Source organism: Capricornis sumatraensis, chromosome 5, assembly GCF_032405125.1.
Source record: "Capricornis sumatraensis isolate serow.1 chromosome 5, serow.2, whole genome shotgun sequence".
NCBI classification, from domain to species: Eukaryota; Metazoa; Chordata; class Mammalia; order Artiodactyla; family Bovidae; genus Capricornis; species Capricornis sumatraensis.
The window spans coordinates 123079129-123104401 of record NC_091073.1 but is presented as its reverse complement, the minus strand read 5'-3'; the positions used below and the strand labels follow the sequence as shown (position 1 = coordinate 123104401).

At 57.0% G+C, this 25273-nt stretch overlaps 1 non-coding gene across 1 annotated transcript; it reads left to right on the top strand.

The window, feature by feature from the left end:
- The first annotated feature begins 935 nt into the window (after window positions 1–935).
- LOC138080496 (U6atac minor spliceosomal RNA) lies at window positions 936–1061 on the top strand. The gene has a single exon (XR_011144960.1). It is a non-coding gene; the product is annotated as a U6atac minor spliceosomal RNA (small nuclear RNA).
- The last annotated feature ends 24212 nt before the right edge of the window (window positions 1062–25273 follow it).

Sequence of the window (25273 nt, the reverse complement as noted above, 5' to 3'; positions counted from 1 at the left end):
TCTTGCGTCTCTCTTGCGTCTCTTGCGTCTCTCTTGCGTCTCTTGCGTCTCTCTTGCGTCTCTCTTGCATCTCTTGCGTCTCTCTTGCGTCTCTTGCGTCTCTCTTGCGTCTCTTGCGTCTCTCTTGCGTCTCTTGCGTCTCTCTTGCGTCTCTCTTGCGTCTCTCTTGCGTCTCTCTTGCGTCTCTTGCGTCTCTTGCGTCTCTTGCGTCTCTTGCGTCTCTCTTGCGTCTCTCGCGTCTCTCTTGCGTCTCTTGCGTCTCTCTTGCGTCTCTTGCGTCTCTTGCGTCTCTCTTGCGTCTCTTGCGTCTCTCTTGCGTCTCTTGCGTCTCTTGCGTCTCTCTTGCGTCTCTTGCGTCTCTTGCGTCTCTTGCGTCTCTGCATTGGCGGGCGGGCTCTTAGCACTAGCGCCCCCTGCCACTAGTTCCCTGTTGTTCCCGAAGAAAGACATATTCAATATCTTGTAATAAACTATAATGGAAAATAACTGTCAAAAGGAATATAGTTATGCACCTATATGTATACGTGTAACCAAATCACTTGCTATGCACCTGAAACATTGTAAGTTAACTGTCGCTTCAGTGTTTGTAAAAAGATAAAGAACAGTGGCTTTTCCTTGATGCCCAGCTGGCTGGCCAGTATCGTGGCAGTGACAATGGCGCATTAGCGTGATTTAAGTGATGAGAAAGCTAGAGAGTAGTCCGCTCTCTGCAGCTAGAGGAAGCTTGCACAGCAACGGAGACTCAGTTCAGCCAAAAATAAATTGATTTTCAAAGGGACATCATAGACCCAAACGTCGATCTAAAACTATAAAACTTCTAGAAGAAAACACGGGTGAAAATATTTGTACAGGCACAAAAAGCATTCACTACAAAAGAAAAAAAATGAAAAACTGGACTCATTAAAAGCAAAAACTTTTGTTCATCAAAAGGCACAGTGTTGTACGAAAGGGGAGAAGGCTAGCATTCCGCTTGACAAGGATGGAAGGGACTCTCAGGCCTGACAGCATGCATGTGGCTGAGACATTACCACTTACTTCGTGGCATCGAACCACTGTTTTTAGAAGACACACAGACAGCTAACAAACACATGAAAAGATGCCCAACATCGCTCATTATTAGAGAAATGCAAATCAAAAATACAATGAGATATCACCTCACACTGGTCAGAATGGCCATCATCAAAAAGTCTACAAACAAGAAATGCTGGAGAGGGTGTGGAGAAAAGGGAACACTCTTGCACTGTTGGTGTGAATGTAAACTGATACAGCCACTGTGGAAGATGGTCTGGAGATTCCTTAAAAAACTAGGAATAAAACCACCATATGACCCAGCAATCCCACTCCTAGACATATACCCTGAGGAAACCAAAATGGAAAGAGACACGTGTATCCCACTGTTCATTGCAGCACTATTTACAATAGCTAGAACATGGAAGCAGCCTAGACGTCCATCGACAGATGAATGGATAAGAAAGCTGAGGTGCACATACACAGTGGAGTATTACTCGGCCATCAAAAGGAACACATTTGAGTCAGCTCTAATGAGGTGGATGAACCTGCTGCTGCTGCTGCTAAGTCGCTTCAGTCATGTCCGACTCTGTGCGACCCCATAGACGGCAGCCCACCAAGCTCCCCCGTCCCTAGGAGTCTCCAGGCAAGAACACTGGAGTGGGTTGCCATTTCCTTCTCCAATGCATGAAAGTGTAAAGTGAAAGTGAAGTTGCTCAGTCATGCTGGACTCTTAGCAACCCCGTGGACCGAAGCCTGCCAGGCTCCTCCGTCCTCGGGATTTGCCAGGTAAGAGTACTGGAGTGGGGTGCCATTGCCTTCTCTAGAACCTATTATTCATGGTGAAGTAAGTCAGAAGGAGAGAGATACATATCATATCCTAATGCACATATACAGAATCTAGAAAAATGGTACTGAAGACTTTATTTGCAGGGCAGCAATGGAGAGACAGACACAGAGAACAGACTCACGGACCTGGGGAGAGGGGACGAGAGGGTGAGATGCATGGAGACAGTAACATGGAAACTTACATTACCATATAAGTGACATAGATCGCCAGCGGGAATTTGCTGTGTGGCTCAGGAAACTCAAACAGGGGCTCTGTATCAACCTAGGGGGGTGGCATGGGGCAGGAGACTGGAGAGAGGTTCAGAAGGGAGGGGAGGTATGTATACCTATGACTGATTCAAGCTGAGGTTTGACAGAAAACAGCAAAATTCAGTGAGGCAGTTATCCTTCAATAAAAAAATTAATTAAAAAAAAAAAAGCACAATTAGGAAAGTGAAAAGACAAGCCAGAGTCCGAGGAGTCCAACTCTGGGGCAAAAGTCCCCTGTTTGCCGTTTACGACCTCACACCCACTGGGACAGCTGAGCAGCTGCTGGGGAAAGTGGTATTCTAGTTCCTCAAAAAATTAAAAATAGAGACATTTTCCTGGCAGACCTGTAGTTAAGACTCCCCGGTTCCACTGCAGGAGACACACATTCAGTCCCTGGTTGGGGAAACAAGATGCCACATACACGCACGGTGGGGCCAATAAAATAAAATAAAATGATTTAAATTAAAAATAGAACTCTCATGTGACCCAGCAGTTCTAACTCCTGAGTAGACACACAAAAGAATGGAGGCAGGGTGTCAAGGAGGCGTTTGCACGCCGTGTTCGTTAGCATCATTCACACTGGCCCAGAGGCAGAGCAACCCAGTGTCCTTTCATGGATGATGGACAAACAAAATGTGGTCCCTCCACGCAACGGCATGTGACTCAGCCTTAAACAGGAAGGACAGCCTGCCACTCGCTCCAACAGGGATGGCCCTTGAGCGGATGAGCCAGTCCCCAAAGAATAAACGCCATTAAGATTCCACCTACCGAGGCCCCTGTGTGTGTGTGTTCAGTTGCTTCAATCGTGTCCGACTCTCTGTGACCCCATGGACTGCAGCCCGCCAGGCTCCTCTGTCCACGGGATTCTCTGGGCAAGGATACTGGAGCGGGCTGCCGTGCCCCCCTCCAGGGGGTCTTCCCCACCCAGGGGCTGAACTCACGTCTCTCCAGTCTCCTGCACTCAGGTGGATTTTTTTTACCACTGACCCACTGGGAGAGCCCCTGAGGTCCCTAAGGTCGTCAAATTCATAGAAAGTAGATGGGGGGGGGGGGCGGGCGGGGCGGCCAAGAGCTGCTGGGGGGAGTCTGTGTTTACTGGGGACAGAGTGTCAGCTTTACAAGGTGAGTGATGGAGATGGTGGTGGTGAAGTGTGTCCCACCAGCCTTAGAGATGGTCCCCAGGGTGAAGTTCATGCTGAGTGTATTTCATCACAGTGAAAAGATGGGAGGGAAGCCATCTCTCTGGCGGGTCATAAGCGAGCACAGGCTTTGTCCAAGGCTCAGCTCCACCCCCTGTCCCTCTCACTAGACTTCAACACTCGCTCCGGAACAGTCACCGCCAGCCACTCGCCAATCCCTGCCGGCCCCTGGGCAGCATGGACTGGACTTGGGCAGCAGGCGGTGAGCCTGAAACAAAGCCATCACAGCTTTGCCCATAGGACTGGGCTTCTGCAGGGTAACCAGACCGTGATCCTGGAGGCACTCAGGCTGCAAACCAATACTATCAGGCTTCTGGGAGGAGTGCACGTGATGAGGTTTCTCTGGAGGAGGATCGGGCACCTGGGAGACAGGACCGGGGCGGGGGTCCCACGGCCCAGGGTGTGCAGCCTGTCGGGTCCCTTTTCCTCTCAGTCACGTGGCCTCTTCTTTATTTAACCAACACATACAGAACGTTTACTATTTCCCATGGGAGCCAAGAAATGCAGAGCGGATGACCTGCAGGCCAGCCAGGTGCCAGGACGTACCCAGAGTTCACTCCCACCACGGCTTCTGGAAAGCGGCCTCTGGCTTTGGTTCATGGAGAATCTCAGGGTTCGGACCGAGTGCCTGGCTGAGCTTGAGGACCACCTCCACCACTCTGGAGTCTGCTCCGAGTTCTGCCCACTGGGTGGGTTGCATCACCGCTTTGGAAGACTCCCCTGGAGGAAATCTGAAGCAACAAACCAGACGCGCTTGGGCAGCTGGAGGTTTCACACCAGTGCTCGCAGCATGCAAAGCCCCTGCTCGGCCCTTTGCCTTTCCTCTCCATGACTGCTCTGCCCAGAACCAGGTCCCTCGGATCTCCAGAGGACGAAACTGAGGCTCAGAGACGAGGCAGAGGGGTGCCCGAGGCAGTCTCGGGGGCCTGGGAACAGGAAAGAACTCCTGGAGGCGAGGCCTCCTCCAGTGGACCGCCACTTGGTCCGCAAAGGAGTGAGAGCAGCTTGGCGCCCTCTCTTAGAGCTCAGACCCACTTCCCCGGGCACAGCGCACCCAGCTGGGAAGAGGAGGAAGTGGGAACCTGCCGGTCCCAGAGGTTCGCCGTCTGTCACGGCGCTTCCTACACTCCGAGAAGGACAAGCAGAGAGAAGGAGTGCGGTTCTGTAGCTGAAGCCACATGGGTTCTCGCTCACCCCTTGAAAGCTTCTCCAGTGGACGGCCTCTCCTCTCCAGCAGCATCCCTGCAGGATGACCGTGTCCCGGTTCCCAGTAAGCTGGCATATTCCCCTCACTTCCCCCCGCTACTTTTTTACTTTGTCTCTTAACATATTTGACTTTTTAAAAAAATTATTTAGTTTTAATTGAAGGATAATTGCTTTGTAGGATTGGTTGGTTTCTGTTGAATCAGCCGTAGGTGGACCCACGTCCCCCCATCCTGAGCCTCCCACACACACCCTACTGTTCTGAAGCCCAGATGAAGCTGGAAAGGGCTGTCTGGGGTTGAAATGGAAACTATGGTCACAGGACAGGGCTTCCCCAGCACATAGCCACCAGCAAATGGAACCCCCCGCCCCCCGCCCAATATGGAGCCAGGGAAGCCCCCTGACCCCCCAGCTCTAACGGACTGTCCCTTCAACACAGACCCTGCCCCCCTACTCTGAGTTCTTAGTTTCTCAGAACTCCGGGAAAATTGAAAAAGCAGCCGAATGAGCAGGTGTCTTCACCTCCATTCGCCAACTGCTGCCCCCCCCACAGCTCAGTCTTTCTTCCTTTTCCAGTTTTTGCTGAGCCATCTGAACGCGGGTTACAGACATCCTGGCATTTTGCCTCCAGCTGCCTTAGCACGTATGATCTCATAAGGAAAGCTTCCTGTGTAACCTCGTGTAACGTCATCACCCGTAAGAAAAGAGACGTTCGTGCAAGAACGTGATCTAACGTGTAACTGAAGGGGGCCAGAGTCACCCTGGGCTTCCCAGGCGGCGCTGGTGTAAGGAACCCACCTGTCAATGCTGAGGGTGAAGAGTAAGAAGAATGAGAGTCAGAGTTTCGATCCCTGGGTCGGGAAGGTCCCCGGGAGGAGGGTGTGGCAGCTCACCACAGCATTCTTGCCTGGAGACTCCCCAGGACAGAGGAGCCTGGAGGGCCACAGTCCATGGGTTGCAAAGAGTCAGACACGACTGAGCGTGCATGTGCCTAGAGTCAGTTCAGCTTTTATGGGGCCCCCGCAGGGATGGAAGTTGCTTTCTTCCTGTCAGTCTGTCTTATGTCAGCTTAACTGTTAGACTGGCCAGAGTCCAGAAGAGCAAGGAGAGATTTTCCTCCCCAACAGAGTCCCCAGCTGCGTCCACAGCGTCTCGCCTTGTTCTGACACCGAGGAGGAGGAAGACTCCCAGCCTGTCCGAGGGAGGCCTGGCGTGGAGTGGAGTGGACGTGGGGCAGCAGGAGCGTCCCGGGGCCAGTGCCCACGCGGGGGTCACCTCGGGTCAGTTCCCCAGCCTGGACAGAAGGCCTGCTCCCTCTCGTTCCCGAGTCCCCCGGCTGCGAGGGGACCGCTCTCTGCAGCTGCGCCCAGCACCTGTGTCTTCTGTGCCCCGTGCCCTGGAAATCAGGCCCTTTGGAAGTAGACCCTCCCAGGCCTCTCCTCCCTGGGGACGTCCATCAGAATCACCGTGGCCCAAACCCTCCCTGTGCTGGCTACCCCTCCAGCCAGCACCCACAGCCCCATGCGCAACCCCCAGTGCCTTCCAGGGTCCGAAGCCCAGAGCAGGTCTCCGCAAATGTTTATGGACTAGATGGGTGAGTGCGCCCTGACACCTTCCTGCACCCAGAGGCTGGCGATGGTGGTCCAGGAGAACCTTGGCCCGGAGGGTTCGCTCCGGCCGGAAGGATGCTGACGGCCAGCCCAGGGCCCAAGGAGCAACCTAGGGGGCCAGGGGCGATTCTGTAGCCAGAGGGCAGCCTCCGAGCTCCCTGGGTGCGGGCTGCAGGCTCACAGTCCTGCCAGCCGTGGGGGTGGGGGCGTCAGGCTCAGGGGACTGAGGCCCTCTGAGAATACTGGCGCTGGCGGGCGGGCTGTGACCCTGGCCCCAGCAGTCCCCTGTGCTGTGCAGGCGGAGGAGGGCCACACAGACGTGCCCCAGTGCCCGGGTCCCCGGCCCGCTCCTGTCCTGCGTCCCGTTCACCCTCTGATGGACTCAGGGGACATTGCCTCAGCAGCCAGCTCGGCCAGCGGTCACCCTCCGGGGAGAGGCCTCACTGTGCTCCAGGGTGGGAAGGAGAGGATGCTGGCAGACCACCAGCCGCTCAGAGGTGTTTAGAGGTGAAGCTTCTCAGGCTGGGGTCGCAGGAGCCCCCAGGGCTCTGAGAGCTGGGCCCCAAAGGCCCAGCAAAGGGACCCCACCAGGGGCACGTCTGCATGCCTGACGACATCTTACAGTGAGCATCAGCGGCGTTAGCCATCAACGCGGGCCTGTGTTTTCCAGAAAGAAGGAAGGCCTGGGAGCCCGCCAGCCGCCCTCACTTAGACACCGTCCGGCTCTCAGACCCACGGCCGTCACCAGGATGACCCCAGGAAACCTCACACCGCTCAACAGATGAGAGGGACAGCTCAGGACAGCCACCCGCGAGGGCTGAAAGTAAGGCGGGCTCTTGTCTGTCTGAACTGCACCTTTCATCCAGAGTGAAAGCACTCACGAAGCTGGGAAGCCAGACGGCAGCGTGGTCTGCCCGCTGGAGTCCCGCTGCTCCTGCGGTCGTTTCCGGGGTGGTGGACGGCTCACCGCCGGATGCAGGCCCCTTTCTCCGGGCATCAGGAGCCGGAAGTCTCGCTCACCTGACCTGACAGGCGAGCAAGCCCACGTCCGCGCCCAGCTCTCTGGTTGCCTGGCGCCCGCTGGCCGCGGCCCACATTCCTTCTTTTCTATCTGCACCCACGTGGCTCTTGGCGCCCTTACAGCAGCTGGACGCCCCTCGTCTTTCCAGCCCCTCATCACTTGGCAAACAGTCCCGGCATTGGCAGGATTTGCGGGTCAGAACGATAGAGTCAGACGAGCCAGATCCAACTGGACGGGGTTTCAGTCCTCCCAGAGCTGCAGCCGCATCTGGAAGGGGCTGTTGGCCAGCGTCCCCGTGGGGCACAGGCGCGCTCCAGCCACCCCGGGAGAGCCGAGGCCCTCCACCAGCTGGTGGGCCCCCTGTCCCGCCTGGGGGCGGTCCCTGGTCCTTAGGGACCCTGGGCTCGGGGGTGGAAGCCTCAGTCCCGCTGGGTCAGCAGCTGATTGTTTCCAGGGAGGATCTGGTAGAAACTGCCCTGCCCTGCCTACACGTTCCCCACTTTCTTCTCTAGAATTAAGCCTCAGGGTCTAGGTTCTTGGCCATTTAGAACTGCATGCTGATTACAACAAAGTAAAATAAATGTAACTTCTTATGTCTATTAAGATCAGAGAAGATCTTGGAGTGATGGGAATTAATTATTTTTCCCCCCAAAGTTGTTTTAATTATACTACTCACTGGAAAAGACCCTGATGTTGGGAAAGATTGAGGGCAGGAGGAGAAGGGGGCGACAGAGGATGAGGTGGCTGGATGGCATCACCGACTCGATGGACATGGGTTTGGGTGGACTCCGGGAGTTGGTGATGGACAGGGAGGCCTGGGGTGCTGCGGTTCATGGGGTCGCAAAGACTCGGACACGACTGAGCGACTGAACTGAACTGAACTGAGAATGAAGACAGCATCCCAGTCCGGCTCTGGCCAACGGGGCGAGTGAAGCGTAAGGTGGCAGACTTCCAGCACTTTCTTTACGATGCCCCAGCCTCCTGGAGCAGGGCCCAGACTCCCCCCGGCCCCGGCCCCCGGCCTGCCCCGTCCTGGACCCCCCCTCTCCTCCCCCTCGGGTCGCGTCCTGGGCAGGCACCAGGTCTCTCCTTTCTGCCCACTCGTCCTGATGAACACAGCGGGAAGTACTCCAGAATCCCAAGAAAGTTAGGATGGGAACCTCCCTGGCGGTGCAGCGGTTAAGAGTCCATGCCTTCAATGCTGGAATAAGAGTTTGATCCGGTCAAGGAGCTGAAAGCCCACATGCTGTGTGGCCGAAAGAAAAAGTTAGGACCAAGCTTAGAAACGGCAGAGGGACCCGACCCTGCCGGTCAGCTGGCACCAGTGACAAGTGCTGAGACTTAACACAAATGTATGCAGCCTTCCTCTGCGTCTGGCACAGACCGCTAAGACCCTGGGGATTTCCTGAGCCATAGTTTGAGATTCATAAGAAGCCCCTTTCAACCACACCTGGGCTCCTGTGAATGGGGTGACTTTTGTGAACCCCCCGAGGAGCATCGCCAGGGGAACCAACTCTGTGATTAGGAGTTGGACTGTCAGCCCCACTCTGGTGACCTCTGGGCGGGGGACAGGCTGGAGCTTGAGCTCATCTCTGATATGATCAGAGCAAAAGGGAACAGCAGGTGATTAAACAGCTCATCCCACTAGGGGACTGTAAGCAGGAAAATATGGCAGACCCTATGAGTTAATGATCACTCGAGAAAGCAGGTTTGCTTAACCACAAAACCAACAGCCTAGCTTAGCAACAAAACCAGGCAACATAAACACAGACCTGCCCCCAGACAATGAAACAATGGGCCAAGAGGCCCGCCTGCTGCCCAGGGGCTCAGGGAGTTACTGATCCCTAGGACATGTCCTCTGCGCACGGGGAGAGCAATCATTTGTGGACCTAGCTCGACCATGCAGGGCCCAGAGAACTCCCCTGCTCAACCTGGAGGAGGAACTGCAGATGGGAGCATGCCATCCACTCAGGAAAGACAGACAAAGTCTCTCCCTGCCCAGTTCTTTGATTATAAAGCTGGAGCCCAGTAGTTCTCGGGGCACCGCGCCCCCTCACCAGCTCGCTTGTGAGCCTCACTAGCGTTCTTTTCTAATAAATCACCTTCTCTCTTGTTGAATTATTTTCTGCATCAAGAGATAAAGGACCGTGGTACGGGAGCTCCTCTGAGCCCCCTGCAAGGACACCAGTTCCATCACCAGCAGGCACTCATTTAATCCAGCAGGCCCACAGAGAGAAGCTATGCATACATGAAAACCGCCACCTGAAGGGATTCCGAGAGCTTCCGGGTCGGTGGCCACGTGGGGGCTCTGGGAGGGTGGGGCACCCTGGGAGGAAAGGGGGTTCAGTGCCCCCAAAGCCTGGCCTGGGGGTCTCTCCCCGCTGGCTGGCCCTGACCTGCATCCTTCAAGGGAGGCAGGTCACACAGTGAAAGAACTGCTGCCCAGCTTCCTGCAAGCTGCTCTGGAAGCGGCTGGGCTGGAGGAGGGGGTCTTGGGCTCTGCTGTGGAGCGGGCTGGGCAGAGGCCCAGGTGATGGCCTGCACTTGGGGCTGGCTTCTGGGAGGGGGCCAGGTAGGTCATCTCTTCAGAGCTGAGCTAAACTGCAGGAGCCCAGCTGGCCTCCCCGGGTAGCTTGGTGGGCGCAGCTCCCCCTCACATTTGGAGAGCAGCAGCGAGCGCGTGGAGGAGGGCACGGCAGCCCACTCCAGTGTCCGTGCCTGGAGAATGCCACAGACAGAGGAGCCTGGAGGCTAGTCCTGTGGGCGCAGAGTTGGACACGACTGACTGACCAACAGCGTTGTGCAGCCCAGTGATGAGAAGGGCCGACGGCGTGACATGAATGCAGGTGGCCGCTTTTCTCCATGTTCGTTCCCAACACTAGTCACCCACATCCCGTAAGACCTCACCTTCACTCAGGACGCCTGCAGAGACGCTTCTCCGAATAAGGCCCCATCCTGGGGCCCTGGGTGGACATGAAGACCAGGGACACTGTGCAGTCCAGTGCAACGTCTAGTGAAGTCAGCATGCACCCGGACCCATGCGGACGGAGTGCTCTGGGCAGGTCACTTCCAGCCTCTCAGAGCCTCAAATGCCACACCTGTTACCCCCGATGCGCGTGGGTGGGTCGGCAAGCCCTTCTGAAAAACTCCTGGGGCCAAACATGCTTTGGATTTCTGAATTCTCCTTGACTTGGAGGGGGAATTCAGTGCGAGGACCGCATAGTCCCTCGTATCTGTGGACAGAAGCATGTGACCCACCATCCAGCCATCAACCACTGCGGGCCCCCCCCACCCCCGGACAGTGTATGCTGAACTCAGGACGTAGAGAAACAGCTCACAGGCCCTCCGCAGCTGAGACACACGTGCAGGACTAATTTGAATGACCCCAGACTCTCGCATCTCCCCACACACAGCACTAAAGCCACAGACCTGAATGGCTGGTTTATGTGACTAGCAGTAAGGTTTGGATGTTCAACTTTTTTTTCACCAGAACTCCGGGCTCCTCCCTGGCCTCTTTGGAGCAGTTCCCCAGAGCGATCGGAGAGGATGGTTTCCCGGCTATAGTCCTCAGTAAGGTCCCTCAACAAAGCCAAACTCAAAACTTTTGTGTGTGTTTTTTCAGTTGCCACATTCTGGAATTCCTGGCCGTAAAACGGATGAATGTTCACACTGACGATTATAAATGGCCTCAGGTCAGTTTACTTCAGGTTTCACACTCAATGATCTGTGGGGGGAAAATGTGCTTTGTAGAGATTTTTGTGTTTCCAAATTGTGAATACAGGGTCTTGGAGAGATGGACACACACACGCAGACTGAATTCAAAGGGTGGCTAGGTGGTGGAGCCCGCCCTGCCCATCCTGGGAGGAGCACAGACGTTACTGTCCCGTCTTCTGTGGTCAAGGGACTGCCTTCAGTCTTCTTGTTGATGGACATTTCAGTTCTTTCTAAGCTTCCCCCCTTATAATCTGTTTAGTTTCCATCTTTCTAAATTTGTGAGGTCCTAGCAGTCCATGCGGTCGCTGAGAGTTGGACACAACTCAGTGACTTCACTTTCAAGTTTCACTTTCATGCACTGGAGAAGGAAATGGCCACCCACTCCAGTGTTCTTGTCTGGAGAATCCCAGGGACAGTGGAACCTGATGGGCTGCAGTCCATGGGGACGCACAGAGTCGGACACGACAAGTGACTCAGCAGCAGCAGCAGCTGTCAGAAAGGGACTTCCCTGGAGGCTCAGCAGTACCCAGTGCCGATGCAGGCACAATCCCTGGGTCGGAAAGATCCCCTGGAGAAGGATGACAAGCCACCCCAGTGTTCTTGCCTGGGAAATCCCATGGACAGAGCAGCCTGTCAGGCTACAGCCCACAGGGTCTCGAAGGAATAGCAGACAACTTAGCGACTAAACCATCACAGCACTCTGTCAGAAAACACAGGAAAGGGTCTCTACAGGAGTGAGGCGGTGAGTCCAGGGCGGGCTGCGCACACCAGCTACAGGAGTGAGGCGGTGATCACAGGGTGGGCTGTGCACACCAGCTACAGGAGTGAAGCGTGATCACAGGGCCGGCTGTGCACACCAGCTACAGGAGTGAGGCGGCGATCACAGGGCGGGCTGTGCACACCAGCTACAGGAGTGAAGCGGTGAGTCCAGGGCAGGCTGTGCACACCAGCTACAGGAGTGAAGTGGTGAGTCCAGGGCGGGCTGTGCACACCAGCTACAGGAGTGAAGTGTGATCACAGGGCCGGCTGTGCACACCAGCTACAGAAGTGAGGCGGTGATCACAGGGCGGGCTGTGCACACCAGCTACAGGAGTGAGGCGGTGATCACAGGGCGGGCTGCGCACACCAGCTACAGGAGTGAAGTGGTGAGTCCAGGGCGGGCTGTGCACACCAGCTACAGGAGTGAAGCGTGATCACAGGGCCGGCTGTGCACACCAGCTACAGAAGTGAGGCGGTGATCACAGGGCGGGCTGTGCACACCAGCTACAGGAGTGAAGCTGTGAGTCCAGGGCGGGCTGTGCACACCAGCTACAGGAGTGAAGCTGTGATCACAGGGTGGGCTGTGCACACCAGCTACAGGAGTGAAGCTGTGATCACAGGGCGGGCTGTGCACACCAGCTACAGGAGTGAGGCGGTGATCACAGGGCCGGCTGTGCACACCAGCTACAGGAGTGAAGCGTGATCACAGGGCGGGCTGTGCACACCAGCTACAGAAGTGAGGCAGTGATCACAGGGCGGGCTGCGCACACCAGCTACAGGAGTGAAGCTGTGAGTCCAGGCCGGGCTGTGCACACCAGCTACAGGATTGAAGCTGTGAGTCCAGGGCAGGCTGTGCACACCAGCTACAGGAATGAAGTGGTGAGTCCAGGGCGGGCTGTGCACACCAGCTACAGGAGTGAAGCTGTGATCACAGGGCGGGCTGTGCACACCAGCTACAGGAGTGAAGCGTGATCACAGGGCGGGCTGTGCACACCAGCTACAGGAGTGAGGCGGTGATCACAGGGCCGGCTGTGCACACCAGCTACAGGAGTGAAGCTGTGAGTCCAGGGCGGGCTGTGCACACCAGCTACAGAAGTGAGGCGGTGATCACAGGGCGGGCTGCGCACACCAGCTACAGGAGTGAAGCGGTGATCACAGGGCGGGCTGTGCACACCAGCTACAGGAGTGAAGCGTGATCACAGGGCAGGCTGTGCACACCAGCTACAGGAGTGAGGCGGTGATCACAGGGCCGGCTGTGCACACCAGCTACAGGAGTGAAGCTGTGAGTCCAGGCCGGGCTGTGCACACCAGCTACAGGAGTGAAGCGGTGAGTCCAGGGCGGGCTGTGCACACCAGCTACAGGAGTGAGGCGGTGATCACAGGGCCGGCTGTGCACACCAGCTACAGGAGTGAAGCTGTGAGTCCAGGCCGGGCTGTGCACACCAGCTACAGGAGTGAAGCTGTGAGTCCAGGCCGGGCTGTGCACACCAGCTACAGGAGTGAAGCTGTGAGTCCAGGCCGGGCTGTGCACACCAGGTACAGGAGTGAAGCGGTGAGTCCAGGGTGGGCTGTGCACACCAGCTACAGGAGTGAGGCGGTGAGTCCAGGCCAGGCTGTGCACACCAGCTACAGGAGTGAGGCGGTGATCACAGGGCCGGCTGCGCACACCAGGTACAGGAGTGAGGCGGTGAGTCCAGGCCGGGCTGTGCACACCAGCTACAGGAGTGAGGCGGTGATCACAGGGCCGGCTGCGCACACCAGGTACAGGAGTGAAGCTGTGAGTCCAGGGTGGGCTGTGCACACCAGCTACAGGAGTGAGGCGGTGAGTCCAGGCCAGGCTGTGCACACCAGCTACAGGAGTGAGGCGGTGATCACAGGGCGGGCTGTGCACACCAGCTACAGGAGTGAGGCGGTGATCACAGGGCGGGCTGTGCACACCAGCTACAGGAGTGAAGCTGTGAGTCCAGGGCGGGCTGCGCACACCAGCTACAGGAGTGAAGCGGTGAGTCCAGGGTGGGCTGCGCACACCAGCTACAGGAGTGAGGCGGTGAGTCCAGGCCAGGCTGTGCACACCAGCTACAGGAGTGAGGCGGTGATCACAGGGCCGGCTGCGCACACCAGGTACAGGAGTGAAGCTGTGAGTCCAGGGTGGGCTGTGCACACCAGCTACAGGAGTGAGGCGGTGAGTCCAGGCCAGGCTGTGCACACCAGCTACAGGAGTGAGGCGGTGATCACAGGGCGGGCTGTGCATACCAGCTACAGGAGTGAAGCGTGATCACAGGGCGGGCTGTGCACACCAGCTACAGGAGTGAGGCGGTGATCACAGGGCGGGCTGTGCACACCAGCTACAGGAGTGAAGCTGTGAGTCCAGGCCGGGCTGTGCACACCAGCTACAGGAGTGAGGCGGTGATCACAGGGCCGGCTGTGCACACCAGCTACAGGAGTGAAGCTGTGAGTCCAGGCCGGGCTGTGCACACCAGCTACAGGAGTGAAGCGTGATCACAGGGCCGGCTGCGCACACCAGGTACAGGAGTGAGGCGGTGAGTCCAGGGCGGGCTGTGCACACCAGCTACAGGAGTGAGGCGGTGATCACAGGGCCGGCTGTGCACACCAGCTACAGGAGTGAAGCTGTGAGTCCAGGCCGGGCTGTGCACACCAGCTACAGGAGTGAGGCGGTGATCACAGGGCCGGCTGTGCACACCAGCTACAGGAGTGAAGCTGTGAGTCCAGGCCGGGCTGTGCACACCAGCTACAGGAGTGAAGCGTGATCACAGGGCGGGCTGTGCACACCAGCTACAGGAGTGAGGCGGTGAGTCCAGGGCGGGCTGTGCACACCAGCTACAGGAGTGAGGCGGTGATCACAGGGCCGGCTGTGCACACTAGCTACAGCAGTGAAGCGGTGATCACAGAGCGGGCTGTGCACACCAGCTACAGGAGTGAAGCGGTGATCACAGGGCCGGCTGTGCACACTAGCTGACCCAGCAGTTACTCACGCCTTTCACTGTCCTGGAGATAATTTACGGCTCTGTAATCTCAGAAGACACAATGCAAGGGTGCTGTGTCCACAGAGGTGAAAGTGTGAAGCCAAAGCATTAGTCGCTCCGTCGCGTCCGACTCTTTCCAAAATTAATAACTACTTTTGGTGTTGGTGTTATGATTATTTTACTCTTAAAAATTAAGAATATTTTCTTGGCCTCAGACACCAGGCCATTTTCCCACATTCTGTTAGTGGCTCTCAAACTCTAACGCCAGTTGGGATTACCTGGAGAGCCGAGGATGCCCAGCTCTGCTGGCCCCTCCCGCGGAGTTTGCTCAGGCAGGTCTGGGTGAGGCCTGAGAACGTAGGCTTCTGGCACGTTTCCAGGAACCCCACTTTGAGAACCACTGCTTAAAGCACTCTGCAGGGTGACTAACTGAGGCGCGGTGGCCTCCGCAGAGGTGAGTCAGCAGGCCCGCCAGGCCCAGGGTCGGTTAGCACCACGGCGGAGACTGGAGGGGACGAAGGTGTGCCACAGCAGAGCAGCACCGTCAGCAGAGAGCCCGTCGGACACTCAGGACAGCGGAGCGTCTGCAGACGAGGCGCCAGGCCTGCCCGTCACCTTCCTGTCTGACTGAGAGAGTGACTGCTGGGAAATGAGGCCCCCAGGAGCTCCCTTCTGAGCAGAAGGGAGAAGAAAGCCCACCCAGCTCCTTTCCCAGGGCAGAAGCGAGGCCTGGAAGGAGATGGGAAGACTGCTCGCCGCCCTGTGCAGGGAAACACCCTCCGCATCTGGGTCTCCTGTCTGCTCTCCTGAAACCATTTATCTTCCCCCAGAGTTGTCTGTTGTCCCACAAGTGCCTTCCCTTCCGCCTCACGCATTAACGTGGTATTTAAACCCCAGTTTGAACCACCCCTCTGAGTTACTCGTCACTGAGCTCTGCTGTGTCCGTGTGTGTCACCTGTGGACATAAACTCCGGGTTTCCCCTCCTGTTATTCTGGCTCTTCGTCAGTTTGGCTTGCAGTGCCTCGTGGACAGAACATAAGAGGGTGGAGAAAACAGGTCTTCCTCCCCACAAGACCGACTTGAACTCAGGGACTTCCTTTTCATGTTCACGGATGCCAGTGTGAACCATACCCAGAAAAGAGCTGATATGCCGACAGGGAGCGTCACAGTGCCCGCCCTTATGGAACTGACGTCTAGTACCTCGGCCAAATGTGATTCACGGTGGAGAGTCTGTCAAAGAGCGCACTGGCAACACCTTTAGAGGGAGCGGTTAGCGCCCGGGCCACCCACCGGGGAAGCCGCCTTTCGGCTTCCAGGTATTAACCGCTGTAGAGGCTTGACCGCGGTCACACTGGGCCCAGCGTTTCCGGGCTCGCTGGAGGACGGGGGACGTGGGTGTGGATCTGAAGCACCAAGGACTCTTGCAGCGCAGTCAGTCTGAGCCCGTGGACGAAGGACCTCAGGGTGAAACTCTCACCCGCTTCATGAAGGCTTAACCGAGCAGCTCTGCAGTGATGACGCAGCTTGAGCAGCCCGCCCTCCAGCCAGAGAGGCGGTACCTGGCTCGCAGCAGCAGCAGCCTTTGCGCGTTCAGCTTTTCCATATTAGGGTTTTGCAGAAGGCCAGAGGGCAGGCAGCCTTGGGGGGGGGTTGCTGAGGGCCCAGGTCGCAGCCCTGCACTGTTTCGCCCAAGGCAGGGGCGACCCCGGGGCGGCTGACCCGCTCTGACACCTTCAGCCTGGCTGGCACCAGGGGCTCCTGGAAGGAACTGGCAGCGCCCCGCTCTGCCCGAGGACGGCCTGCCCTCTCACACCCCAGCCTGCAGAGGCGGCTCCCGCCAACTCCCACCGACCCGGAGGGCTGCAGACATCCACCCCGTGACCATGCCCACTTGCTCTGAGTCTTCTCTGGCCACTCGAAATTCCATGTTACCAATATTAAATCTTTTCCAGAAGTCTCACAACTGAAATGATTTCTATTTTTACACATCTTTGCAAAGAATAACTGTTAGCATTCTGTGAAAGTCTGAAGCTCTTGTTTGAAAAGTCTCTTCTTGTACAGAATGGCTCGAAGACACTCAAATGCATTCTGGAACACACCAGAACAAGGTGAGAGGGCCAAGGAAATCCTTAAATCAGCGAACGCTGTCACAGCCTCACCTTCCAGGCCCGGGGCATCTCAGGAAAGTGGGCCTGGGAACAAGGTGGGTTCCAGCCACGGGATGAAGGGCAGGAGCCTGGGGGAGTGCCCACCGGCGAGGCGGCCGGAGCAGGACGCTGGTGCCGGGCAGTGGAAGCCGGGCTCCGCACCGGAGCCCCACAGGCAAGGACCCAGTGAGTCACGGAAGAAATGCAAGTGACTGGAAATGACAGCTCGCGGGGAGCGGTGTCGGATTCGCGATCTCCGAAGAGGAAGATTTAGCTGCAGGACCAGGGACCAGGCTTGAACACTCAAGAGCTTTTGTGTAGCCAAGTTTTATTCAGGCATAAAAGGGGACTGGGAAAGCTTCTGGCATAGACATCCGAAGGGGGACGGGGAGAGCCCCCACGCTAGTTTCAGCAAGCTGTTTCAGGTGTTAGAAAGCTCTTAATCAGTTAAGAGAGACACCTCAAGGCTGACAGGGTTTCAGCAGGCCCCTCTCCCACAAAAAGCATTTTTGAGATAGGATGTCATGAGCTGTGTCATCCCCCAGCCATAAAACAACTGATATGAACATGGGTTTCTTGAGCTATTATCAGTCAAAAGTTAGTCTTTGGTGGAAACCTTTTGAAGAAAGGCAAATTTCAAAGCAAACACATCGTCTTGTTACCATAGCTTAAGGAAAACATTTCCATAAGAAAAACACATTGGTTAGCTCAAGGTGTGAGAAAGGTTAAGTTCAGGTGGAACCAGGTGTCGTCACAGCAACACAGAACTTGAAGAGACACTTGCAGCCTATTTCCTCCGTCTGGAGACCCCCGGCCCTCCAGCCTGTGACCCTCTCATAAACACAGGCACGAACCTCCCCCAGTGCTCAGAGGAGGGCCACCACCCCCAGGAGCAAGACACCGCCGCTGAGCAGAGGGGCAGCGGCAGTGAGTTCGGCGGCACCAGGGTTCCAAGCGCTCTGGGGACCGCCGCAGCCTTGATGCGGGGACGGCATCTGGATGTCGAACACGCATCACCTTCTCAAGTTCGGCTCAGGCTTAGATTTTCCATGGAGACCCAGTTCACATACATGAGACTCACCCTCTTCACAGTCTCTGAACATCCTCTGGCTGTGCGACTTTCTGGCAGCAACTCCGACTCCGGGACCTCTGTGCCGCTCTCAGCCCAGAACACTCTGCTTTCTGTCTCTGCCTCTGCCAGTTCTGATTGATCCATGTAAAGGGGGTCTCTTCCTTCCTTTTCTTTTAAACTGATAGGTGTTTCCAGAAAAACATCTATTTCTGCTTTATTGACCATGCCAAAGCCTTTGACTGTGTGGATCACAACAAACTGTGGAAAATTCTGAAAGAGATGGGAATACTAGACCACCTGCCTCTCGAGAAACCTGTGTGCAGGTCAGGACGCAACAGTTAGAACTGGACATGGAACAACAGACTGGTTCCAAATAGAAAAAGGAGAACCTCATGGCTGTATATTGTCACCCTGCTTATTTAACTTCTATGCAGAGTACATCATGAGAAACACTGGGCTGGAGGAAGCACAAGCTGGAATCAAAATTGCCAGAAGAAATATCAATAACCTCAGATATGCAGATGACACCACCCTTATGGCAGAAAGCGAAGAGGAACTAAAAAGCCTCTTGATGAAAATGAAAGTGGAGAGCGAAAAAGTTGGCTTAAAGCTCAACATTCAGAAAACGAAGATCATGGCATCTGGTCCCATCACTTCATGGGAAATCGATGGGGAAACAGTGGAAACAATGTCAGACTTTATTTTGGGGGGCTCCAAAATCACTGCAGATGGTGATTGCAGCAATGAAATTAAAAGACGCTTACTCCTTGGAAGAAAAGTCATGACCAACCTAGATAGTATATTCAAAAGCAGAGACATTACTTTGCCAACAAAGGTCTGTCTACTCAAGGCTATGGTTTTTCCTGTGGTCATGTATGGATGTGAGAGTTGGACTGTGAAGAAAGCTGAGCGCCGAAGAATTGATGCTTTTGAACTGTGGTGTTGGAGAAGACTCTTGAGAGTCCCTTGGATTGCAAGGAGATCCAACCAGTCCACCCTAAAGGAGATCAGCCCTGGGTGTTCATTGGAAGGACTGATGTTGAAGCTGAAACTCCAGTACTTTGGCCACCTCATGTGAAGAGGTGACTCATTGGAAAAGACTCTGATGCTGGGAGGGATTGGGGGCAGGAGGAGAAGGGGACGACAGAGGATGAGATGGCTGGATGGCATCACCGACTCGATGGACATGGGTTTGGGTGGACTCCGGAAGTTGGTGATGGACAGGGAGGCCTGGCGTGCTGGGATTCATGGGGTTGCAAAGAGTCGGACACGACTGGGACTGATCTGAACTGAATCTGGATTTTACTCAACACAGCAGCACCTAAGTGTTAGAATCAGTAACCTACCGTGTGCGCTCACTGCCCAGCCAGGAGCAGAGATGTGCACGACCTCTGTCCCCAGCTCTGCTAAGAGGCCACGTCGCACAGGCCAGGCACATGATGGTGCTGCCGGAGCCGCAGAAATCAGGGATTCGCCCCGACGCTCACGGCTCGAGCACGCAGCCCCCACCTTCAGGAGATGCAGCTGCGTCCCGGCCTGGCGCAGAGGCCGTCCATGTTTCACAGTGAACGTGCGTTTCTGCATTGTGGGAAATAGATTAAAATCCAGAAATACAGATCGAAGTCGGGACTTCCCCAGGGGTCCAGGGGTTAGGGCTCCATGCTTCCAGAGGTGGCTGGGAACTGGGACCCCACAAGCTGTGCGTGCAGTGTGGCCAGAAAAAAAAGAAAAGGAGTCAAAGTCAACAGGAGAAGACAAAACCCAGCCAGCAGGCGAGTCAGGAAACCGCTCAGGACGCTCACCGAGCGCACCAGGCGCCCACGTGGTCAGCAGAGGCCCCGGGGACCAGGCTTCTGAGGACCCAACCTTGTCATCCCCAGCGCGGGGTGAGCACACCCCAAGCAAACAGAGTGTGTGGTCTCTGGGTTTTTATGCTTGAGTTTGTTTGGTTTCCAGAACAGCAGTTATCTCTTCAGGCTAGAACACCAGGGGGAGGAGGGGTGCCGGGGCAGGGAAGTTGGGGGGTTAGTGGGTGAGGGCAGGGAAGTTGGGGGTTGGGGTAAGGGGGCGGGGGGCAGGGAATTTGGGGGTTGGGGTTGGGGACAGGGGGCAGGGAAGTTGGGGGTTGGGGTTAGGGGTCAGGGGGCAGGGAAGTTGGGGGTTGGGGTTGGGGGCAGGGGGCAGGGAAGTTGGGGGTTGGGGTTAGGGGGCAGGGGGCAGGGAAGTTGGGGGTTGGGGTTAGGGGGCAGGGGGCAGGGAAGTTGGGGGTTGGGGTTAGGGGGCAGGGGGCAGGGAAGTTGGGGGTTGGGGTTAGTGGGTAGGGGGCAGGGAAGTTGGGGGATTAGAGGGCAGGGGGCAGAGAAGTTGAGGGGTTGGGGTAAGGGGGCATGGGGAGGCAGGGAAGTTGGGGGTTGGGGTTAGGGGGTGGGGGCAGGGAAGTTGGGGGTTGGGGTTAGGGGGTGGGGGCAGGGAAGTTGGGGGTTGGGGTTAGGGGGTGGGGGCAGGGAAGTTGGGGGTTGGGGTTAGGGGGTGGGGGCAGGGAAGTTGGGGGTTGGGGTTAGGGGGTGGGGGCAGGGAAGTTGGGGGGTTGGGGTAACGAGGAGCGGGCTCCCCTGCCCTTCATTCTCTCCTCCATCCCCGCCCCTCTATCCCCCCTCCATCCCTGCCCCCCACCAGGGGACCAGCCAGCCCGGCCTCCTCAGATGCAGTCCCATCAGCGCTCACTAAGCTGCTTTCTCCGGTTTCCCCTTTTGTGGTCCAAAGGGGATCTCCCCAAAGGTCTCCCCACTTTTCCTCAGAGGCAAAGACCGAGCATTTCCACTGAGGCTGTGTGTTGGGGCTGAACTGCGTCCCCAAGGGTCACATGCCGGAGTCCTGACCCCCAGTCCCTTCAGGGGACCGTATCTGGAGACAGGTCTTCACGGGGTGATCGGGGTCCTGAGCCCTTAGGGTGCTCGGGTCTGTGGTTTGTCAGTTGCCAAGTCAAGCCTGACTCTTTGCAACCCCATTGCACCTCTGTAGCCCGCCAGGCTCCCCTGTCCGTGGGACTCTCCAGGCAAGAACACTGCAGTGGGCTGCCATTCCCTTCTCCAGGGGATCTTCCCAGCCTAGGGATTGAACCCATGTCTCCCGCACTGCAGGTGGGGTCCTTACTGCTGAGCGCCCAGGGAAGCTCCCCTCGGGTCTTGGGTGACCCTACTCGGCATGGCGGTGTCCCTTCACAGACGGGAAACTTGGACACAGGCCCAGGGAGGGTGAGGAGGCCGCAGGGAGGAGAGCCGCACACACACGCCGAGAGGGCCGCACACGCACGCCGAGAGGGCCGCACACGCACGCCGAGAGGGCCGCACACGCACGCCGAGAGGGCGCAGAGTGGCCCTTCAAGCCCCAGCTGGAAGCAGCCCTGCTGAGCCGAGGCCTGGGCTTCGGGGGACACTCGCCCTCTGTGGTGCTCGCGGCCAGGCGCGGGGAGGCGCCCACACAGCCCTGTTCCGTCAGCAAAGGGGACAGAGGCTGCCGGCCCGCGCGGCCGCCGCGATCACCAGCCCGCGCTCTGCTCGGCTGCTCCAGCTCTGGGGTTTCCAGTGAGTCACTCAGCGGCTTGACGTCTCGCTGTTTGCGCTGAGGTTCTGCTCAGCCCTCAGCACATCTGGAGCCGGCTTTGCCTCAGACGCTCTTCTCTCTGTTACAGCCTCCCTGTCTAGGATGTGGGCGTGCCCCAGCTCGGCGAGTCCAGACCTCCTCAGGCGCATCCGTGCTCGTTGGTCCGCGGCCTAAGGGACCACCCGTGTCTCCACCGCAGTGACAGTGGCCTGCTGCCACGGGCAGGAGGCGGGGTCCACCCTGCGGTGTCGGTGAAGGGGGTCCATCCCAGAGTGTCGGGGAAGGGGGTCCACCCCAGGGTGTTCTGGGAACGGGGTCCACGCCGGGGTGTCGGTGAATGGGGTCCACCCCAGAGTGTCCGGGAAGGGGGTCCATCCCCGGGGTGTCAGTGAATGGGGTCCACCCCAGAGTGTCCGGGAAGGGGGTCCATCCCCGGGGTGTCGGTGAAGGGGGTCCACCCAGTGTCCCAGAAAGGGGGTCCACCCCGGGGTGTCGGGGAAGGGGGTCCACCCCAGAGTGTCCGGGAAGGGGGTCCATCCCCGGGGTGTTGGGGAAGGGGGTCCACCCCAGGGTGTTGGGGAAAGGGGTCCACCCCAGAGTGTCCGGGAAGGGGGTCCACCCCGGGGTGTTCAGGAAGGGGTCCACCCCAGTGTCCCAGGAACGGGGTCCGCCCCAGAGTGTCTGGGAAGGTGTTCCACCCAGAGTGTCGGGGAAGGGGGTCCACCCTGGGGCATCCGGGAACGGGGTCCACCCTGGGGGGTCCGGGAAGGGGGTCCACCCCGGGGCGTCCGGGAAGGGGTTCCACCCCAGAGTGTCGGGGAAGGAGGTCCACCCCACGGCGTCCGGGAAAGGGGTCCACCCCAGTGTCCTGGGAATGGGGTCCACCCCGGGGCGCCCGGGAAGGGGTCCACCCCGGTGCCCGGGAAGGGCCGGGCGGCAGTGCAGCCCTCTGGGCCCACAGGCGGCCTCTGCTGTCTGCCGTCCTTTTGCCTCTTTACAGTCCTTTACGTTGTTGCTGTTCAGTTGCTCAGTTGTGTCCGACTCTTTGCGACCCGGTGGACTGCAGCGCGCAGGGCTTCCCTGCCTTAGGACCTCCCGGAGTTTGCAACCCTTTATGAAAAGAAAGTAGGAAAGCCACTGCTGGCTCCAGGGCCGTGTGGGATCTGTCTGACTGCATTTGGTTCCAGGGCTGTAGCCGCTGTCCCCGCGGGAGGCAGGGCCGTGCGGTCTCAGTTTCCGAAGGACCCGCAGGGATGACGCTGAGCAAACCAGTCAGAGGAGCACCCAGGCGAGGCAACATGAGCGACGGGGAGCAGCTGAAGAGTCGGGGTCCCCGGCCGACGTCCATCCCAGCGCCGAGAGGCACACAGGAGGCAGCCAAGCTCTAGTTCTCCGCAGGTGGAGGTCGGGGGTACACAGGGAGGGCTGTGTAAAGAGTCAGTGAGCAACATTCTAGCTGTTCTGCCGGGGACTCTACCAGACAGAGCCTGTGTGGTTTCCCTCTTCCCACTCAGTCTGTCCGAGTCCTGTTCTAAGCAGCTCCTGATTCACCCCCAGCAGCCCCAGCCTTTGCCAGGGTCAGGGGTCCATCCACACGACGGCAAAGCGGGGTAAAGCAGAGAAAGCAAAGGACACCAGGGCCCATACACGCGGCAGGGGCAGTTGGCATGGCGCCTGTATTTATAACAGCCCATCATTGAGTGATTTCCTATTTCTCTAATCAATAAACACCAATGCTCTCAGTGATTACAAAACCAAGCTGTCCTGGAGTTTGTTTGAGAGAAGGGCTAACTGTTCACCGGGAAACCTGCACACAGAGGCTCACTGCACCTTGACTCATCAGAAAAAAACGCAGTGAACTGGAGCAGCCCAGCCCTTCAGCAGGCCACTGGCACACGAGCCCTGGGCACCGCCCAGCAGGAAAAAGAAACAAACCACAGTCCCACAGCACCTGGCTGACTCTGGGGAGGTGGGCTGAGAGTTGACGGCTATGGACCAGCCGTCCACACCATCCACGGCTCCCAAGCCCTTGGAATTTCCTGAGGGATGGGATAATGTCTGTCTCTTGTCCTCAATTCTGGACAATGCACCGGGCAAGGGAACTTTTGGATGCCACCCAGGGGTGGGGGCTGGCTCCAGGGAGAAGCTGCTCAGTGGTTACAGGGTTGGAACTTTCCACCCCGTCCCGGCCACCTGAGCTAAGAGTGGCTGAGTGCGAATCCATCACGGAGGCTGAGGAGCCAGTCAGTCATCCTGGGAAGCGAGGCTCCATGAAACCCAGAAGTCCCGGGCAGGGGCAGGCCGGTTGGCGAGCAAGGGGGCTGGAAGCATGTGTCTCGGGGACAGGAAAGCCTGTGCCCACATCCTGTCGGGGGGTCTTCACCTGACTGTGTCCTTTATAGTAAGCTGGGAATCCAGGAAGTTAAGCGAGTCTTCCTCAGCTCTGTGAGCCGACCTAGCAGACGAATTGAATCCAAGGAGGGCATCTTGGAGGCCCTCTGATTTACAGCCAGTTGGACAACCACCATGGAGGTTCCTTAAAAAAAATAAATAGAGCTAAAAATGATCCAGCAATCCCACTCCCGGGCATATATCCAGAGAAAACCATGACTCAGAAAGGCACGCATACCCCGGCGTTCATTGCAGCAGTGTCCACAATAGCTAGGACTCAAAAGGACCATCCGCAGAGGGCTGGATAAGGAAGACGTGGCACGTCTATGCCATGGACTGTTACTCAGCCGTTAAAAGAGTGGAGGGATGCCATTCGCAGCAACATGGATAGACCTAGAGAGCGTCATGCTGACTGGAGTAAGTCAGACAGAGAAGGAGAAATATCGTATGACACCCCTTGGATGTGGCATCTAAAAAAAAAGCGGTACAAATGAACTTGGGCTCCCAGATGGTGCCAGGGGTGAAGAACACGCCTGCCAGTGCAGGGGACAAAAGAGACCTGGGCTCAATCCCTGGGTCAGGACGCTCCTCTGGAGAGGGCGTGGCACCCCACTCCAGAGTTCCTGCCTGGAGGGTCCCATGGACAGAGGAGCCTGGCGGGCTACAGTCCATGGGGTCAAACAGGGCCAGACACGACTGAAGCATGCGTGCACACAGATGAACTCACTTATAAAAGAAAAACAGACCCACACATTTAGAGAACTAAGTTACGGTTGCTGGGGGGAAGGATGGGGAGATGGGACGGTTAGGGAGTTTGGGATGAACAGGTACACACTGCTGTATTTAAAATAGATAACCAACAAGGACCTACTATGGGCTTCCCTGGTGGCTCAGAGGATAAAGCGTCTGCCTGCAATGCAGGAGACCCGGGTTCGATCCCTGGGTTGGGAAGATCCCCTGGAGAAGGAAATGGCAACCCACTCCAGTATTCTTGCCTGGAGAATCCCATGGACAGAGGAGCCTGGTGGGCTACAGTCCACAGTGTTGCAAAGAGTCGGACACGACTGAGCGACTTCACTTCACTTCACTTCACTTCAAGGACCTAGTGTATCACACAGGAAACTCTGCTCGATGTTATGCGGCAGCTTATTTACCTTCCATGCAGAGCACATCATGAGAAACGCTGGGCTGGAAGAAGCACAAGCTGGAATCAAGACTGCCGGGAGAAATATCAATAACCTCAGATATGCAGATGACACCACCCTTATGGCAGAAAGTGAAGAGGAACTAAAGAGCCTCTTGATGAAAGTGAAAGAGGAGAGTGAAAAAGTTGGCTTAAAGCTCAACATTCCGAAAACGAAGATCATGGCATCCGATCCCATCACTTCATGAGAAATAGATGGGGAAACAGTGGAAACAGTGGCTGACTTTTTTTGGGGGGGGCTCCAAAATCACTGCAGATG